Source organism: Tamandua tetradactyla, chromosome 14, assembly GCF_023851605.1.
Source record: "Tamandua tetradactyla isolate mTamTet1 chromosome 14, mTamTet1.pri, whole genome shotgun sequence".
Taxonomy (NCBI): Eukaryota; Metazoa; Chordata; class Mammalia; order Pilosa; family Myrmecophagidae; genus Tamandua; species Tamandua tetradactyla.
Genome location: NC_135340.1, coordinates 45,665,110 through 45,679,683, shown reverse-complemented (window position 1 = coordinate 45,679,683; position 14,574 = coordinate 45,665,110).

Here is a 14,574-nt window from a genome sequence, read left to right as displayed (position 1 = left end):
GAGAGGACACCTTAACACCCTCAGACCCCCGGGTGGGTTCCCTGGTTCCTAAGTTGTGGTGGAATAGGGAGCCAGGACATTGGGTGAATTTTGAAACCCACTGCCTGTAATACAACCAGAAAGATAGCATCTTGTCAAAAAGCCAGGGGATAAGAGCCTCATTGTTTGTGGAAAAAAGGTGCCTTCAGTTCACCTAGTTTTCTTTCTCTCCTCTACCCAGCAAACGGCTGTTAGGGGAGGCAAAGGAATCAGGTGAAGGTAAAAGGCCTCGCCATTGGGGCATTATGAGAGATTTGCAGGTATTTCAGTTGGACTATTTCCCACCCATATGTAAGGTGTCTGCTACCACTGGCTTTCTTTAAAAAAAAAAAATTATATATATATATATATATATATATGTAGATATAAGAGCAGTTGCGGGTTTACAGCACCATCATCAGGAATGTACAGAGTTCTCATACAGCCCCTGTTAAACACACAGTTATTCCAATTATTAACATCTTGCACTAGTGTGGTACTTTTGTTACAATTTATAGAAACCATATTATTATAATTATGCTGTTAACGAGCACATTCTTAACTTTAGGGTTTACTGTGTTGTACAATTGTATGGTTTTTGTGTGTGTGTGTGTATGGTAACTTGTATACAACCTAAAATTTCCATTTTTTAATATACAATTCAGTGGTGTTAATTGCATATCCAAAATTTTGACTCCATAGCAATGAAGCATTAATGCCTTAATCCCCTTCCCCACTCAGCCCCTAGTAACCTATATTTTTAGCTTCTGAATTTATGAATACATATATTCTGCTTATTTAAAAAAGTGAGATCATACAGTATTTGTCCCTTTGTGTTTGGCTTATTTCACTTATCATTATGTCTTCAAGGTTCATGTTGTGGTATGTATCAGAACTTCATAGCTTTTAATAACTAAATAATATTTCATTGTGTATGTCACATTTATATACCACATTTTGTTTATCAATTGTTTGGGAACTTGGGTTGCTTCCACCTTTAGACAATTGTGAATAATGCTGCTATGAACATGAATCTTCTTCAAGTCCCTGCTTTCAATTCTTTTGGTACATAGTTTTGGTGAACAAGAGATTGTCAGGTCATATGGTGATTCTATACTTAACGTTCTCAGGAATTTCTATTGTTTTCCACAGTGGTTGCACCATTTTACATTTCCACCAAAATGCACAAGTGTTCCTATTTCTTTACATCCTTTTCACTGATTAACTGCCATTCTAGTGGGTGTGAGATGGTTTCTTATTGTAGTTTGGGTTTGCATTTCCTTGATGGCTAATGACTTTGAACATGCTTACTGGCTATTTGTAAATCTTTGGAGAAATGTCTAGTCAAGTCTTTTTCTCATTTTTAAATTGGGTCATGTGTCTTTTATTCTTGAGTTTTATTGTTGAGAAGTTCTTTATAGATTCTGGATGTTAAACTCTTATCATACATATGTTTTTCAAATAGTTTCTTCTATTCTGTAGGTTTCTTTTTTTTTTTTAATGATATCATACCTTTTTATTGTGAAAAATAATATGTACACAAAAAAACCCAATAAATTTCAAAGCACACCGCAACAATTAATTGTAGAACAGATTTCAGAGTTTGGCATGGGTTACAATTCCATAATTTTAGGTTTTTACTTCTAGCTGCTCCAAGACACTTGAGACTAAAAGAAATATCAATTTAATGATTTGATAATCATATTCAATTGTTAAACCCTACCTTCTCTGTATAACTTTGATTTTTCTCCTAATATTTAGCATTGTTTGGGCTATGCTCATTCTAACTTTTTCATGTTTGAAGGGGCTGTCGATAATGTAGGATGGGGGTTGGAACTAGTTGATGTTCTAGAGAGGCTGGCCCCTCTGTGTTATCTGGCTTAGGAACCCATCTGGAGATTGTAGGTTTCTGGAAACTAATCATAGTACATTGAATCTTTGTAGAACCTCAGATAAAGCCCTGGGTGTTCTTTAAGGTTGGCAAGAATGGTTTTGGTTGGGATTTGGCAAACTATGATAAGTAGCAATGTCAGTTGAAGCTTGTGTAAGAGTAGCCTGCAGAGTAGCCTTTTGACTCTATTTGAACTCTCTCAGCCACTGATACCTTATTAGTTACACTTCTTTTCTCCCTTTTGGTCAGGATGGCATTGTCGATCCCATGGTGCCAGGGCCAAGGTCATCCCTGGGAGTCATCTCTTACACTGTCGGGGAGACTTTCATCCCTTGATGTCATGTCCCATGTAGGGGGAAGGGATAATGATTTCACTTGCAGAATTGGATTTAGAGAGAAAGAGAGAGAGAGAGAGAGAGAGAGAGAGAGAGAGAGAGAGAGAGAGAGAGAGAGAGAGAGGCCATATCTGAGCAATAAAAGAGGTTCTCTGGAGGTAACTGTTAGGCATAACTATAGGTAGGCTAAATTTCTCCACCACATAAAATAAACGTCACAAGACAAGCCTCAAGATCAAGGACTTGGCTTATTAACTTGGGAGTCCTTAATGTTTGACACAATATCAGGGGTTTCCCTGTGGTAAAGCTTAAAACTTCCATATTTTTACTCCCACCCCTCAAGGGACTTTGCCAATACTTTTTGATTATCTGTTTAACATACTCTGGGATGTATCTGGACATTATATTAAGTTTACAGGATTACAGGCCCTCATTCCCATTCTGGGCTCCCTGTGTTTGGGTTGTCTGAATCATCTATCCAGACAGATTGAATTAGATTATGTGCTATGGAAAATTTAGGTTCCGGACAAAATAAACCTTTTTTCCTTTGGTCTTACAGTCTTTTTACTTTCTTGAGAAAGTCCTTTGATGCACAAAAGTTTGGCTTCTCCTTTAAATCAAGCTCAAAATAATCTACTCCAGGCAATTTTCTGAGTTTAGGCCAAGAGACCCACCTAGTCCTGGGGAGACCGAGGTGCAGAATTTGTGTATAACATGGAGGTCCCAACACTGAAATCCATTCATAATCTTCAAACTTATTTCTAACACACAGTTTTAGCTTCTTACGTTCTCACCAGTACTGAAAAAGTACAGCATAATTCAATTTAATCTTTTCCTTCCCTTTGGGGAGAAGGAAGTTTAAGGAACAAAATAATGTCCACAGGGTGGGAGACAGGGAAAGAGAAAGCATTCAGTAAACAAGATAAGGTACCAAATATAGGACCAGAGGCTTGTTACTGAAGAATTTACTAATATTGATCATCAAGAAAGCCTGTTTCTTTGAAAGTCATGAAACACCCTTGTTTCCCCTGTCTCTACACTCCCTTCACCAGAGTATCATGGATACGACAATGTTCTGAAAGTTTGCTTGCTATTAGCTCCTTGTTGTCTGGGAACAGTTTCTTTGTTTTTGCCCCTTTGTTCTGCCTTTTTCAGATTTAGTGCTGTAGTGTAATTCATTTTGTCAGTGCAGGTACTGGGTGGACAATGGAGTGGCCTGGTCTGTAAAGGAGTTAACATTTTGCATTATCTTTGAGCTCTGATTAACATAGTAACAATCCTCTCCTAGGAATGCAGGTATTCCTCCAGGAGTTGCTGTAAGGGTACAGGGCTCCTCAGTTTTAGAGGACCACACCTACTGATGAATTTACGTGGGATTGGAGAAGGGTTAAGGTGAAGGCTGTTTGTTTGATGTTAGTGGATAGTTTAAAGGAGAGATTATCGTGGACCAACTCTGCACAGGCTATTCCTGCAGCTCCAATAACTACAGTCACCCCAATCCTGATGGTAGGTAGGAGTGGAATTAGAAACAGAACTACTCTTCTACTCTGGTTTGAGAGTGACAGGTTGGGAAGATGGAAGTGGAAAAGGTTCATTTCTTCTTTTTAGCTTGAGTACTGGGGCCACATATACTAAAGTGCATGTTCCTGACCACCATGGGGGTAAGCTAAGATAGGTTTTATGTCCATAAAGGAAGAATACTCCCTGATTGGATCCTAGAGAGACAGAAAATGTTAGGTTTCCTACTAGTCTTGACAATGCACTGTTGGTTGCTGAGGTTCAGTTAGTCTGTGGGCAATCCCTGCTCCACGGCATCCTGAGAGATAGGGCCCTAGGGAGTTGTTAGAATCAAACATGATACCCAAATATTTATCCCAGACCATTCTTGGTGTTCCTGTCAGGTGGTCATAGAATTTGAAGCAAGCATTGGACACAAACTCTGAAGATAATATAGGATTTGAATCTGTCTCCTGTTCGACCCTGACAAAACTGGGTATCTTCTCCTGGGAGTGAGTGACATTCCCCTAGGAGTATAATTTTCCAGGGAAAGTTAGAGATTGTGACTGTGTGCCCCTTGTCATATGTGATAGTGCCTTCTTTCTAGTGGATGATACTGTGGCCAGTGCTGATAGTGAAAGTAAAGGGGTCCTCAGGTGGGCAGAGGCCCTGAATTTTGTATCAGTGGGCTACGCTTCAAACTGCCCACAATGAGGGACACATACCTAGCAAGAGGATAGATTAAAGAGAGTAACTGCACTCTGGACTATATTAAGTTAAGGATGAATATGCATGTGAGCAGAAGGAAGGTAGAGTATGTATATAAAGCTTAAGGCTTATGAGAGATCCTTGCTTAGTGGAGGGGTTAGGCACCCAGGAACTATTGGAAACTCATGACTTATGAGAACATCCCCTAGTCTACAACTTAAGGGTGGCATGAAATGTTGAGTTCTTGGATTTCCATCGACTCTACCATGGTGCAAATCTTTGAGGACAGATCTCCAGAGTGATGGCAAAGGACGTAGTATGTGACTCCTATGTTAATTAACAAGTTAATATTCTTACCTGCTACATCAAGGGATCACCTGCAGCTCCTCCATAGTTATGGCTAGCGGTGAAGTGAGAGCTGGTTGGAACCTCGGGGTCCTTCAGTGCTCACTCAAGGCCATCACTGGTACGGGATCTCCCCTCTTCTCCCTTTGGAGCTGGAGACAGTCCCTTTTCCAGTGGCCTTCCTTTTTGCATCAAGGACAAGGTCCCAGTGGCCCATCCAGGCCAGGGCACTTTTTGCTCCAATGTCCCAACTTCCCACATTTGAAACAGCTGCCTTTCCATCCTGTTTGGCCTTTGGGGTTACCCTGAGGGTTCAGGGTGCTACTTACAACAACTGCTATTAAATGAGCTTGTCTCTTGTCCTGTTGCCAACCCCACTGGGCCTTCTCCAGTTCTTTTGCTCTGTCTTTGTTATTAAAAACACTAATAGTAATATCTAGCATTTGATTAAAGAGGGTCTGTGCCATTTTTTGCGATTTCTTCTGAATATCTGGATATGATTGGCTAATTGAGTCTCTAATAAAATTTGCCATTCCAGGGAGTTGGGATCTTTGTTGGTATGAGGGCTTCTACTAAGTGTCCTTGGAGTTGAGCAGGGGTCTCATCTTTTTCCTGAGTCATTCCTCTAGTTTTATTATAATTTATTACTTTGGTGGTGCATTTTTTTTCATTCCTGCTACAAGCAAGTGATTGTATGGTTTTAAATCGGCCTGCCCTTGGTAGTTCCGGCTGGGGCCATTATTTGGGACTGCGGTAGCTCCTCCTGGATACTGACTTGGCTGAGCTGCTGCTAGATTATCTGCATGGGCTTGGTCTTCTGCCCATATATGGAATTTTTCCTCTGGGGTGCAGCAGGTAGATGTAACAATCTAAATGTCCCCCTCAAGTAAGATCAAAGGAGAATGAGAGAGGATGGAATTCCGGAGCGAATGTGATTGGGTCTTCCGAAAAGCACCCTAAATTTTGTTTACATTGGGCCAAGTTGATATTACAAAATGCACATGTACCCAGGTGTCCCAGCATCTCCATTTGCCACCTCCTGGAGGGGGAGGAGTTTGTCAGGAGGAGGGTGGTAGGAGGTCCCACTCTGTAATTTCAGCAGCACTACCCTGCCCTGTTTAGAGAGTGAGACCTGAAGGATTGATAAGGTGGGGGATGGTGATCTACTGGGCCAGTGGGAGGGTACTTGGTACCCTCCTGGAGCTGTGAGGGGGCAGCTTCAGGGTCTGCAGGAGGGGATCCCATGCTGGCAGGAGGTGAGCTTAATAGGGGGTCATCTAGAATGTCCATCTGGGTATCAGATGCAAAAGGATAACATAGGTTACAGGTCCCTCACAAATTAGGATTTTGGTAGAGGGACATGAAGTCCTGGACATACGGAACCTGGGTCCCCTTGTCTCTTGCTAAGGAGGTCTAATTGCAGTGTGGCATTAAACCTTATGGTGCCATTTCTTTGCTGTACTTCTCTATCCTCCAATTGATACTGGGCCAAGCTGTGTTGCAGAAGAAAATTAGCTTCTTCCTCTTTAGGCCATCTGGCTGGAAAGTGTCTAAGTGTTTCAGGAGGCATCCAAGGGGAGAGTTGGTGAGGGTAGAAGGAGAATTACCCATGTTTTGCTGTTCAGCTGGTTGTGTCTCTGCCTATGAGAGGGAGCAATTGAGAGAAAGAAAAGGAGGGAGTATTAAGAAGAAGTGGAGTCTTCATGGAAGGCTCCTGATTGGGCCTCTATGAGAGATGCAGCCTTGGGCCCAGTCCTAGACCCTATGTCCTGGGTCAGTTTGACCAGCCAGGTGATGCAATCCACCCTTACCTGGACATCCCTGGGCTGATGAGTAGGTGAGTACAGGATAGGAAAGTCAGCATAGGCAGGAAGACTGTACCTTGTGAAGGGCAGATATCTGATGCCATATGAATGTAAACTATAAATTAGGTCCCTGACTAGACTGGGAATCCCGATGGCAAAATAGGAGGTGCCTAAAGAAACATCCAACTATTATGAGAGGGTCATCTAAGCCGTCTAAACGTGACATCCATGGCCTGGAGTAAAAGCATCCTGTCCTGGGATCACAAGGCACAGCCCCTTCATAACCTTCTACGCTGTCTAGAGAACTACCCAAATGTCTTTGGAGACTCCCTTCAGGAACCAGTCCTCCTGCCTGTGTAGAGATCTTTCCTATCCTGTGCTCACCTACTTACAAGCCCAGGTATGTCCTGAGGGCAGGGATAGGTAAGAAAAAATGAGGCCTGGTCTGTTGAACTTGTATTTAAAAGTTTTAAATGAGGATGGTGGGTCTTGAGGTTTCCTGTGTTCTTCTTTGAATTGATCTAAATATTAGATCTATTTCACTTAAAGCTGTGACCAGGACAATTAGAAAAGTCTTTGCCTTTTTCCAGAGGCAACCCTCTGGCAGCCCTCATTAAATTCCAGAAGTATTAATTTATTATAGAGTGTGAAAGTGATGAAGAGAGAGAGAGAGAGAGAGAGAGAGAGAGAGAGAGAGAGAGAGAGAGTGGGAGGGCTCCTCCAGTCAAGCCCCAAAGAACAGCATCATCCATTGCTTATTTAATCCTTGAATCTGCACGGTGCAAGGAGCTTGTCCTCCACCACCTTCCTGCAGGAGGGGAGCCGCGGTCAAACCAGTGGGCTGAGATTTTGTTCTGTGGCTGGAGAAGAGAGAAGGACAAAGACTGAGAATAATACTCTTACCTGTAAGAGGGGCTCATGGGTCCCTTCATGGTGGCCAAACTGATGCCAGAGAACCCTGGAAATTCTCTGAGAAGTTGAGACCTTACTCAGGGGCTGGCGCCTTGAGGGTTCTTGATTCAGTTGTAAGGAAGAATTCAAGGACTAGTCAGTATGTACAGGCAGAAATTTAATGCATAGCGCAAGGACATGCTTAAAGGAAATGAACGTGGGCATTCTCTAAAGGAGAAGCATGTCATTGGTTTTTTTTCTTTTTTTAATTTTTTATTAATTAAAAAAATATATTACAAGAAAGAAACACAAACATTCCTAAAATAAGCTCATTCCGTTCTACATATATAATCAGTAATTCACAATATCATCACATAGTTGCATATTCATCATCATGATCATTTCTTAGAATATTTGCATTAATTCAGAAAAAGAAATAAAAGACAACAGAAAAATAAAACAAAAACAGAAAAAAACCAAAATTTTACATACCATAACCCTTACCCCTCCATTTCATTGATCACTAGCATTTCAAACTAAATCTATTTTAACATTTGTTCCCCCTATTATTTATTTTTATTCCATATGTTCTACTCATCTGTCAACAAGGTAGATAAAAGGAGCATCAGACAAGATTTTCACAATCACACAGTCATATTGTGAAAGTTATATCATTATACAATCATCATCAAGAAACATGGCTACTGGAACACAGCTCTACATTTTCAGGCAGTTCCCTCCAGCCTCTCCATTACATCTTGGATAACAAGGTGATATCTATTTAATTCATAAGAATAACATCCAGGATAACATCTCGACTCTGTTTGGAATCTCTCAGCCATTGACACTTTGTCTCATTTCACTCTTCCCCCTTTTGGTTGAGAAGGTTTTCTCAATCCCTTGATGCTGGGTCTCAGTTCATTCTAGAGTTTTTCTCAATCCCTTGATGCTGAGTCTCAGCTCATTCTGGGATTTCTGTCCCACGTTGCCAGGAAGGTCCACACCCGTGGGAGTCATGTCCCACATAGACAGGGGGAGGGTGGTGAGTTAGCTTGTTGTATTAGCTGAAGAGAGAGGCCACATCTGAGCAACAAAAGAGGTTCTCTTGGGGGTGACTCTTAGGCCTAATTTTAAGTAGGCTTGACCTATCCTTTGTGGGGTTAAGTTTCATATGAACACACCCCAAGACTGGGGGCTCAGCCTTTAGCTTTGGTTGTCTACACTGCTTGTGAGAATATTAAGAATTCAACTTGGGGAGGTTGAATGTTCCCCCATTCTCACCATTCCCCGAAGGGGACTTTGCAAATACTTTTCCATTCACTGATCAAATCACTCTGGGACTCATTGGGGCATCACTCTGGACAAACCAACAGAATCTCATGTCCTACCCAAGGTTCCATGTACTTATGTTGTTCAACCAACTGTCTACATAAGTTATATTAGGAGATGAACTAGTCAAAATATAAATTTTGTACCAAATAAACATTTTTTGCTTTAGTCTCACACATAGGATGAAATTTTAAAATATTAATTACCATCTATTTTCAGCACCCTGCAGTAATGACATTCCTTTGTTCTTCCTCATGCAAGAACATTTTTAAAATTTGTACATTTAGTCACTATCATTATACACTCTAGGCATTCCTAGATTATACCATCTCAATTTTTATCGTCTATCTTTCTTTGTGATTTCATTTATGCCCCAGCCCTCCTCCCTCTATCGTTCTCATATGCAGCTTCATTCAGTGTTTTAACGTAATTGTATTACAGTTAGGTAGTATTGTGCTGCCCATTTCTGAGTTTTTATATGCAGTCCTGTTGCACAATCTGTATCCCTTCAGCTCCAATTACCCAATATCTTACCCTATTTCTATCTCCTGATGGTTTCTGTTATGAACAAAATATTCCAAATTTATTCACTAATGTCGGTTCATATCAGTGAGACCATGCAGTACTTGTCCTTTTGTGTTTGGCTGATCTCACTCAGCATAATGTCCTTAAGGTCCATTCATGTTGTTACATACTTCATGACTTTATTCTGTCAAATATAATATTGCATCTTATGTGTATGCCACAGTTTGTTTAACCACCTGTCTGTTGATGGACATTTTGGCTGTTTCCATCTCATGGTAATCGTAAATAATGCTGCTATAAACATTGGTGTGCAAATGTCTGTTTGTGTCCTTGCCATCATGTCCTTTGAGTAGAGACAGCACATAGATGGGTCCTGTTTTTTAATCCATTCTGCCAGTCTATGTCTTTGATTGGGGAGTTTAATCCATTAACATTTAGTGTTATTACTGCACAGGTAGTACTTTCTTCTACGATTTTGCCTTTTGGATTTTATGTCATATCTAATTTTCCTTCTTTTTACCTACACTCATAGTCTTCCTTTCTACTCTCTTCTCCACATCTCTCTCTTCTGTCTTTTTGTATCTGTCTCTAGTGCTCCCTTTAGTATTTCTTGCAGAGCTGGTCTTTTGGTCACAAATTCTCTCAGTAATTTTTTGTCTGAAAATGTTTTAATTTCTCCGTCATTTTTGAAGGACAATTTTGCTGGATATAGAGTTCTTGGTTGGCAGTTTTTCTCTTTTAATAATTTAAATATATCCTCCCACTGTCTTCTTGCCTCCATGGTTTCTGCTAAGAGATCTGCGCATAGCCTTATTGGGCTTCCCTTGTATGTGATGGATTGCTTTTCTCTTGCTGCTTTCAAGATTCTCTCTTCCTCTTTGACCTCTGACATTCTGATTACTAAATGTCTTGGAGTATGTGTATTTGGGTCTATTCTCTTTGGAGTATGCTGCACTTCTTGGATCTGTAATTTTAAGTCTTTCATAAGAGTTGGGAAATTTTCAGTGATAATTTCCTCCATTAGTTTTTATCCTCCTTTTCCCTTCTCTTCTCCTTCTGGGACACCCACAACACGTATATTCATGTACTTCATATTGTCATTCAATTCCCTGAGTCCCTACTCATATTTTCCCTGTTTTCTTTTTCTTGTCAGATTTCAGTTGTTCCGTCCTCCAGTTCACTAATCCTATGTTCTGCCTCTCAAAATCTTCCATTGTAGGTTTCCATTGTTTTTTTTTTTCATTTCTTCTACTGTGCGTTTCATTCCCATAAGTTCTGTGATTTGTTTTTTCAGACTTTAGGTTTCTTCTTTTTGTTCATTCCTTGCCTTCTTTATATCCTCCCTCAATTCATCAATTTGGTTTTTGATGAGTTTTTCCATGTCTGTTCGTATATTCTGAATTAATTGTTTCAGCTCCTGTATCTCATTTGAACTGTTGGTTTGTTCCTTTGACTGGGCCATATCTTCAATTTTCCTAGTGTGATTTATTATTTTTTGCTGGCGTCTAGGCATTTAATTACCTTAATTAGTTTATTCTGGGGATTGCTTTCACTTCTTTTGCCTAGGGTTTTCTTGCTGGATGAATTTGTTGTCTATCTGTTCTTTGACATTCAGTTCAGCTTTTTCTGGACCTATAGCTTAGGTTTTGTTTAACAGAGGATAATTTTTCAGTTCTTGTTTTCTTGTTTCTTGCCCTGCTTGTATGGTGCCTTCCCTCCCCACCCGCCCTTAGGAGGGTCTACTTAGGTATTATAGACCCAAGCCGGATTTTCCCAGACCAAACTGGCCTCCTATCAGGAGGAAAGAGTCCCCTGCATCGGTTTTCCCTGAGGGTGAGACCCAGCAGGTTGAAAGACTTTCCTGTGAAGTCTCTGGACTCTTTTTTTCTTATCCTGCCCAGTATGTGGTGCTTGTCTGCTTGCAGGTCCCACCAGCATAAGATGATGTGGTACTTTTAACTTTGGCAGACTCTGCCTGCTGGGGGGCATGGTGGAGACAGAGGAGAGGTTGTAGGCTGGTTTTAATGACTTCAAATTTCCAAGCCCTGGTGTCTGAATTCCTTGAGGGAGGGATTCCACCTGAGTTGGGCTTCACCCCTCCCCTGGGGAAGGCACAGACTCCAGACAAGCCCTCAAACGAGCTTGTTTCTGCCTATGCCTGGGGCAGTTGCAGCCTGAGAAGCCCTGCTGCTGTATCCAAAGGCAGTCAAGCCTTTGTTGAAACACAGCCACAAAAACCTCTGTTTCTTTTTTTTTTTTTTTTATTCTTTTTCCATCAGACCTGTCCCCTTGGTGCTGGGGCAAAAATGAGTGACCTCCGCTTTGACCAGGTTCACCTGAGCTGGGGGCCTATTTTTAGTAGTCAGAATTTGTTAATTAATTCCATAATTGGCGTTTGGTTGTGCTCAGCCCCTGCTACTGGTAAAGTCCCTTTCCTTTCCCGTGTGGGAAGCAGCCTGTGGGGTTGGGGCACTGGCCGCTATGGTTTAGGGAACTCACGGTTCTGGGGGGGCTCGCCACCAGTCCGCTGGTCCAGACTGGGGTACGCTATGTACCGCCAGTACATAGTCACTGAAGTGGCCCCAGGAGTTGTTTTGTAGTGTTTCTGGTTATTTAGTAGTTGTTCTAGAGGATGAGCTAAAATGCGCACATTGATAAGCCGCCGTCTTGGCCCGGAAATCCATACGAAAATTCTTAACATACAAATATTTCATACATGGTGTACAGCCAGTGGCTCACAATATCATCACATAGTTGTGTTTTCATCACCATGATAATTTTTTTTTTAACATTTGCATCACTCCAGAAAAAGAAATAAAAAAGAAAAAACTAATACACCATACTCCTTGACTATCTCTCTCACTGACAATTAGTATTTCCATCTATTCAATTTATGTTAACTTTTGTCCCTATTATTATTTATTTTTTATCCATCTTTTTCACTCATCTGTCCATACCCTAGATAAAAGAAGCATCAGACACAAGGTTTTCACAATCACACAGTCACATTGTAAAAGCTTTATCACTATATAGTAACCTTCAAGAAACAAGGCTACTGGAACACAGCTCTATGCTTTCAGGTACTTCCCTCTGGCCAGTCTAATGTACCACAAACTAAAAAGAGATATCCATATAATGCATAAAAATAACCTCCAGGATAACCTCTTGACTCTGTTTGAAATCAATCAGTCACTGATGTTTTATTTTGTCTCATTTCTCTCTTCCCCCTTTGGTCAAGAAGGTTTTCTTAACCCCTTGATGCCAGGGCCTGTCTCATCTCAGGATTTCTGTCCCATGTTGCCAGAGACATTTACACCCCTGGGACTCATGTCCCACTTGAGATGGGGGGATGGCAGTAAGTTCACTTGCCATATCGGCTTACAGAGAGAGGCCATATTCCTGAGCAACAAAAGAGCTTCTCTGGGGGTGGCTCTTAGGCCTAATAATAATAGGCTTAGCTTATCCTTTACAGAAATAAGTTTCATGGGGGAAAACCCCAAGATTGAGGGGTCATGCTATTGATTTGGTTGCCCCAAATCACTGCTTGTGTGGATATCAGAAATTATCCAAATGGGGAAGTTGAAAATTTCCCCTTTCTCCCCATTGCCCCAAGGGGACGTTGCGAAAACTTCTTTATTCATCTTCCAAAACACTCTGGGATTTATCAGGGCATCACATTAACCTGGACAAACCAACAAACTCTCAAGCCCTAGTCAAGATTCTGTGTACTTATGGAAAATAACACACTCTTAAACAGCCAGTGGGTCAAAGAAGAAATTGCTAAAGAAATCCGTAGCTATCTAGAGATGATTGAAAATGAGAATACAACATATCGGAACATAGGATGCTGCAAAGGCTATGCTGAGAGGGAAATTTATGCCCTAAATGCCTATATTAGTGTCATGGTTAGGGACAGGTGTCAACTTGGCCAAGTTGTGGTACCTGTTCATCTGATTGGGCAAGCGCTGGCCTGTCTGTTGCAATGAGGACATTTCATAGGATTAGGTCATGATCACGTCAGCTACATCCACAGCTGATTCCATTTGTAATCAGCCAAAGGGGAGTGTCTTCTGCAATTAGTGATGCTAAATCCAATCATGGGAAGCCTTTTAAGGAGGACTCAGAGGAGACAGGTTCCATTCCTGCTTTGGCTGGTGAGCCTCTCCTGTGGAGTTCATCCAGGCCATCCATTGGAGTCATCGGCTTCACAGCCTGCCCTGTGGATTTTGGACTCTGCATTCCTGCGGTCACGTGAGACACTTTCATAAATTTTATATTTGCAAGTGTTCCCTGTTGATTCTGTTTCTCTAGAGAACCCTAACTAATACAATTAGAAAGGAAGAAAAGCAAAAATCAAAGACTTAACTGCTTATCTGGAGGGACTTGGGATAGAACAGCAAACTAACCCCAAAGCAAACAGAAGCAAAGAAATAACAAAGATTAAAGCAGAGTTAAATTAATGGGAGAACAAAAGTACAATAGAAAGAATCAATAAAACCAAAAGGTGCTTCTTTGAGCCTTGATGCACCACTAGCAAGGCTGACAAAGAAAAAAGAGAGAGGATGCCAATAAACAGAAATGAGAGGGGGAATCATTACCACAGATCCTGAAGAAATTTAAAAAATCATAAGAGAAAACTATGACTAGTTATACACCAACAAACTAGGCAACTTAGATAAAATTGACAAATTACTGGAAACACACATACAAACTACACTGACTCAAGAAGAATAATTAGATCCCAACAAACCAATTACAAGTACAGAGATTTCATCAGTGTTGTAGTTTGCTAGTTTATGGTTCTAAGACCGAGAAAATGTCCCAATTAAAACGAGTCTATAGAAATGTCCAATCAAAGGCACCCATCCAGAGAAAGATACCTTGGTTCAAAAGAAGGCTGATGAAGTTCAGGGGTTCTCTCTCAAGTGAGAAGGCACATGGCAAACACAGTCAGGGCTTCTCTCTCAGCTGGAAGGGCACATGGCAAACACAACATCATCTAATAGCTTTCTCTCCTGGCTTCTGGTTTCATGATGCTCCCCAGGGGGCATTTTCCTTCTTCATCTCTAAAAGTTGCTGGCTCGTGGACTCTCTGCTTCGTGGTGCTGCAGCATTCTCTCCTGTCTCCGAATCTCTCATTCTCCAAAATGTTTCCACTTTTATAGGACTCCAGTAAACTCAAATGGGTGGAGACACATCTCCCCTAATACATCTTAAGAACCACTCTTGA